The sequence below is a fragment of the Rhinolophus ferrumequinum genome, chromosome 11, assembly GCF_004115265.2.
Source record: "Rhinolophus ferrumequinum isolate MPI-CBG mRhiFer1 chromosome 11, mRhiFer1_v1.p, whole genome shotgun sequence".
Taxonomy (NCBI): domain Eukaryota; kingdom Metazoa; phylum Chordata; class Mammalia; order Chiroptera; family Rhinolophidae; genus Rhinolophus; species Rhinolophus ferrumequinum.
In genome coordinates, this window is record NC_046294.1 from 30578618 (window position 1) to 30585667 (window position 7050).

The following is a 7050-nucleotide window of genomic DNA, read 5'->3' on the forward strand; positions in this document are numbered from 1 at the left end:
CAGTGATGTCATTATGACCCTTTGAGTAGAAGTTCAACTTATGTGAATATTTTGTGATAGTTACAGTTTCATTATCAACATATGTGAGAAATGAACATTTTTCAACTAAACGTAATTTTTTGTTAATTACTGTCAAATGAATTAATTGCAAAACAAGAACAAAAATAACATATGTACTTGTCCATTTGCTATGCAATAAATCACAAAATCTCTAGTAAGAATGTTTATACTAGTATTTCTCATACTTTAAGGAAAATACAAATCACCAAGGGATATTGATACAATGCAATATCAAGGTCTGGTGTGAGACCTGTGATTCAGCATTCTTTTGTTGTTGTTGTTTTAACCACTTTACTGAAGTAAAACTGACACACAAAAAGCTGTATACATTTAATGTGAGATTGTGAATTTCTTTTCTTTTTTTTTTTTTTTAGTTTCGGGTGCACAAAACAGTGCAATAACCAGACATTTCACCCCTTACCAAGCACAAAGTAATATCCCTCCTCCCCCAATCTATTGCCCTCTGACATCGTATATATCTATTACAGTTCCATTGACTCTATTCCCTATGCTGAACTCCATATCCTGTGACTATATATATATATATTAAATTATAGTTGGCATACAACATTATTCAGCTTCAGCTGCATTTCTAACAAAATGAAGGCTATGGAACGAGTCTGAGAACAGTATGCTGAATGGCAAGAATTTGGACACTCTAACTGCTAAGCTTTTTGTCCCACACATATTTTATAAACACATAATATAATAATGCAACTTCCTATATTATTCCTTGAACATGGCTCAGTGTCTCTTGCAGGTTAATGCTTATGACTAAGGAGTCTACAAGTGCAGTCACATAAAATACTGCACCCCTGCAAACTCATTCCCCTCATTCCTTTGAAAGGAGTTATATCCCTAGCTTCTTGATCAGAACGTACTTTGTTTTATCAGAGAGCAAGCTCCTTGAAAGTGATGTGTTGAGTCATTTTCATCTAAGAATGTTTGATAGAGAAAAGATGCATTGCTGATTTTCTTTGTTTTAATGTTGTGTTTTAAAGTAAGAATTCTGTTTGCTGCATGTGTTCTCACTGTCAGATGAGACCTTGACAAGCTGTAAGTGCAGAATTAAGTTCTGCCAAGCCCATTCAACTGTAATTCGACTATTAATGGTGACAGTTTGTTAAGAAACAAACAAACAAACAAAAAAAGACAAAATGCAAAATAGCATAAGAAGTGGGGGCACTAGACAAAAATTAGAACCAATCCTCATAAAGTAGGATATATGACCATCTGAAATTTGGGCTTTAGCTTTGTTTAAAAATGGATCCTTACATTTAATTCCACAACTGTTTTTTCTGTAACAACTCACCTTTCTTAAAGACGCCTTTAGGACAGACTTATACTTAACTATCAATGAAAATTGATCTCTAGATCAGTAGTTTTTAATCTCAAATTTGTTAAGAACTACTTGTGTGACCCACAATTTATTATTAGACTTCTCTGAACCCATTTCCCTCCTTTGTGACAAGAAGAGTAAAGTCACCATTGTTTATGACAAATTTAAAATATATAAATTGTTTTGTTCATTGAGTTCATTAACAAAGAAAACTAATTCATCCATAATTTGAACATTATGAAATCCATTGTATTAAACTTTAAAAAAATAAATATTGTGTGAGAAAACTGTATTAAAAGTATTTGGTAAGGTATAGGAAAAATGTAACATTAGCATAAACAAAAGGATTTGCAATATTCTACGTAATCTCAATCAGGCAAGAAATTAGTGTTTCTGTTTTCATGAGAGTTTTGAGAATTTCTGCTTGTTTGGAAACGTATTCACTGTTATTAACTTCATTACAGTACATTTTCTTTTGTGATTGCTTCTGAATGCAAATATATTAATAGGACAGAGGAGCAGTGTTCTGGGACCTGCAGTCTAAAACCTGTCTGCTGTGCAGTTAAGCATCACACATTCTCCATTTTTTTAATTTGCATTTTTGCCTGTGGATTTGAAAAGGATTCTTGTTCCCTCATCTCATTGCACTTATGAATTTATATGGGAACAGAAGAATGATCTAGAAGTTAAACATGGGTAAAATCCCAGTGGGTTTCAAATCTTTAATGGAAAACAACAACAACAACAACAAAAAACTATTGGAGTTTGTGAAGCAAATTTTCAGGGCAATCTATGTTCTTCTAAATCTGAAAGAATATTTTCTAGTTGTTTATTTTCTCAGATCTGTCATTTTGTTTAAACTCAAACTAAATGTTCTAAACTGACTAACCTCACTTCCAAACTTATCAAATCACCTGAACTAGGTGAACTTTCTGTGATTATTAAATCTTATTAATTAAAATATCCCACACAAAAATTACATAGCATGCAGCCTGTTCAAAGATGCTATTTAATGCTTATAAAACATGAAAACGTTTTATGACACATACCTCAAACTTAGTAACCACAATGCTGGTTTACATGTTTTAGAATACTTAAGATTATCTTTATACATGGTCACCTAAAGTTTTTTTCTGACTGTCCTTGAAATCTTTCAACCTCTGTTTATTCTTAACAGACAAGATGTAACTTCTTACCCTTCCTCCCTACCAGCATCACTGTCAGATTTTTACCTTTTTCAGAATTCATGGTATCAAACATTCAAGCAAATACATAATTCTCTTTTTCTTTTACATAATGACATCTTTATTTCCTCAAGTTGATGCAAACCTATATTAAAATATTGAGATAATAACTTTTAAATAAATAACTTAGGTAAATCTTTTGAACCTGTTTTCTCATAACTAGTGAATGGATTAAATTAGATTAATGGTTTCCAAGTTGAGCTTGATCACCAAGCTTGTTCAAGGCATGCTAAAAATGACATATTACATTGTCCCATCTCACACTTACTAAACCAGAAATTCTGGGACTGAGCCTGAAAAGGATGCATGTTTCAACAGCTCTCTGCATAATCCTGTTTTGGAGAATTCTTAGTATTATATCCAATAAGAGCTTTACAGTTTCATACTCTTATACACAACTCTGGATTCTTTACCCGGTTAGCTCCAAAGGATTCAGTTTTTAGTTCAACAGGATTTTAGAGATAAATAATTTAACATTCTAATTTTATCCTATCAAATAAATTTTGCCAAAATTAGCTGATTTGACTGAACTCCTAGTCATTTAGTAAAAGAGGCAGGCAGGGGTGTGTCTAGCCTGCATCTAGGGGTCAGTGGGATTTGGTATATTTTGAACAGAATAATCAGAGACAAGTCAAAAAAGACATGTCATTGATTGCTATTCATGTTTAGTTACAGTGATTTTTTTCCCTCTTTAATCAAAATGGCTTTTGATTCCACATATGAAGATTGCTCATTTTACCCTTTCTAGCAATTTTTTTCAGAACTTGTTTCGTACAATTGCTCACATGTAACGTTCAAAAATACAACGTCTCATGATTCCATAATTAATCAAATTGATACTACATGTAAACCCATTTCCTCAAAATCTAATGATTACTTACTTAGAATCTATCATCTGGCCTTACTAACACACACAGTACACACATGATTCCCATAATACTGCATTTCTGCTTCCTGAGCTTCTCAAAACAGTTGAAGAAATTAATTTATGAAAAGCAATCCTAGACACAATGGGTATTTAAAAATTATACTTCTGATGCAAACATTTAAGTTAGCCAGCTTATCACAAATTTCGAACATAATGGAAAAGTTATTTATTTGGATGCACCAGTCCTGTGAAGCAATTATATTAGCTTTTCAATTCACCTCCAAGGAAACATGTAATTTGTTTATCAACCCACATCTGCAGTTCTCAAATTACCATAAATGTTTTCTTAAAGGTGTTCGTTCAGTGAAGGAGAAATGAGGATTTGGGTATTTCTAAAAATGAATTTTAGTGCCAAGCAATCAACTATGATAAGAAAGTCACTGGATTGTGTCACGGTTTTATTTGAGAACAATTAAAAGGTTTCATGAATATAATTAGAAGGACTAAAGTGGAAGAAAACGGTAGCTTTATACTAAGATACACAAAACTCCAAATTTCCAAGAGGGTGTATATTAGAGCAAACTCTCAGTTCTGTCTTAGGAAGAGCCCTGGAATACTGAATCAGATTCAAGATTCATAAGGCTATGGAGAAATATGAAGTGCTCAGGCGCAAAATTTGCACATAATTTTTAAAAATGAAGTATTCTTATCGCATGTTTTGGTAGAGTTAATAAGATAGATGAAAACATATTATCAAAAGCAAATGATACCTTGATTTGATTTTAATGGAAGAAGAATTCTTGCAAATTTATAGACTGTGCTTAATGGAGATGTGACACTGACCTATGGTGTCAGAAATAAAAGCATCATTTGCCTGACTTCTGATTCAGAAAGATGAAATAAGGAGCACAGCAAGATGAAAATATTGGGCATTCTGAAATCATTAAAATTTTGTTGGAGTTATATCCTGACTCTCAGTGATGTGTGATATAACTTTAGACAATTAATTTGACCCATTTGACTTAGTTATTTAAGGTGTGAAAATGTGACAAATGTTATGTCCTTTCAGGAATGTTTTGAAGAGTGAATGACATATGTATTCAAAGCACCTAGCACAGTGTCTGGTTTATGACTATGAATTCATTTAACACATGTATATAGTTCACTATTTGCCAGGAATATCTCTAGTTGTAGGTAAAATATCGATTACCAAAGAAACCATTCTAGTTTCATGGAGTATTTATCCTAGTGAGTAAGATGGTCCCCAGAAAAATAGGTAGTGAAACACCAGTACTGATTAGACCTTTAAAGAAAAACAAAACTTTTTATATATCATGTAAAAGTGAGTCACAGAAGGGCTCTTAAGAGGTATTTCATGAGAAGAGACTACAAGGAAGTGAGCAAATGAGCGTTAGGGGAAGAATCCTCCAGGCAAAGTCTATGGAGAGAGACTGTGCTGGACATGTGTGAGGTTCTGTGAGCCTGAAAAAATTGAACAAGGGGAAAATCGTATTGGGCTGTCATGTACACATGACAATTTTGGATTTTCCATAAAGGTTTTGTTGGGAGGTGAATTAGTTTGAATAGGAAAGTCTAATTTATATATTAAATTACCATTAAGATTACTGTGTGGAAATGACCTTTACTGCTAAGAGCAGCAGTAGGGAGACTAATTAGCAGGTTAATGCAGTAATGGAGGTGAAGGACAATGACGGATTAGACATGGTGTTAGTAATGGTTGTAGGGAGATAGATTCAGTGATGAAATATATTTTAAAAGTGTAGTTGATAATATGTGCTAATGGAATCACTATGGAGTGTGAAGAAAACAAAAAGTGTCAAGGATGATTTCAGGTTTACAGCAGCTATATTTTGGAATGTTTACTATATGCTAGAACAGTAATTCTTAGAGGTGGGTTTTATTATGATGACCATTGCCATTCTAGAGATGTTTCCAGAGCCTATGCGCTTAACCTCTATAATAGACTGTCTTTTAGCAAAAATTGCATTACCAGTTAGTAAACAGACCTCTTAATAACAGGATAGAAATAGTGATAACGGTTTGATTTCATCTGATACTTACATGTGGCAACTTTATAAAATTTAAAGTTCAGAGAAGGTATTATGAATATTCTTAATATGTATAATATGTTCTCTCCTAAAAAATTTCAATGTTTACTTTGGTTAAAAGGAATTATTGAGTAATGTTTTATTTATGTGTATATTTTTTTCTAATTGAAAATTAGAACCCAAACTGAAATACTTACTAATAACTATTTCTAATTGTTTCAAAAAGTAGATGTATCTGCAATATATTATTAACACTTCTTCAATTACAGGTAATTTAGCCTTACCTTTTCATTGGCACATGATCTCAACATTTATATTTAGACACACCCTAGCAAATACTTCGGATGAAAAAAACATTAAATACTAAATGCATTTACAAAAACCTTTTTCCACAATGTATTCCTCAGTTTTCCTTTTATTAATTCAAATTAGTTCAAATAAGTTAATGTAACTCCACTGTTACTTTTTATAACATTTATAAATTTAATAGACCTGATATACCTAGGTAATTCCATTTATAAAATGTACTATTCATTGTGCACCCATCAATGTCATGTTCTAAATTAAATCCCTAACATTTGTTATCACAATTTATTTTCACAACTCTACAAAACAGACATTGTTTCTACCACTTTCCTAGTGGAAAATATAAAGATTTGATGATTAAGTAATTCACATAAGGGTGCAGAGTTAATAAATGCCAGTTTTGTGATTCATTCCCTGACTTTCTAGAATTCCAAAATTCATGCTCTTAATTCACAACCTTTACTGATTTCCACACAGTCCCCACGGTTTGCAAGAAATGTATGCATAATACAGAACCTGTTGATTTGTTTCTAATAGTGCAGTCTGCACTACATATTTCGTAATCTGGAGAAATATTTTCATATAGCTTGAACTCCGATGACCTTATCTATTTTATTTATATATGTGCATATATGCACATATAACTGCATAAATATACAAAAGGTTGTTATTAATATCTTCTGAACCTCAGGCTGTTGACATCTCAGTCAGGATATTCCACTATTGTGTTTCAGTATTGTGTTACTTTGAGAAAGTGCTAGAAATTCCCTGGACCCGAGTGGCTCTCCATTAAAATATTTATTCAAAACTAGAGACCAGCTTTCTAAGCAGAGAGATAAATATACAAGCTAGAAGAATATGGGCTTTTCAGTGGATTACTTTCTCAACAGTATGGCTAGTCCCCAACTCGGTTTCTGGTAAATTCAGACAAAAGACGTTGGAGTCACATAGAAATGCCCTGCAAAAAGCAGCCCTGACACACCAGGGTCTTACTCTGCACAGTTGACAATGAGCACTTCAATTATCTTTCTAATTCAAGAAATGACAGTTAAACAGAAAACTGGAGAAAGGCTCCCCTGTAGAGTTTTTACCCTACGGGGTCTCTCCTACGACACTAGATGGATAGAACACAGCCTCTTAATTCTATCTATTGAAATCATAATA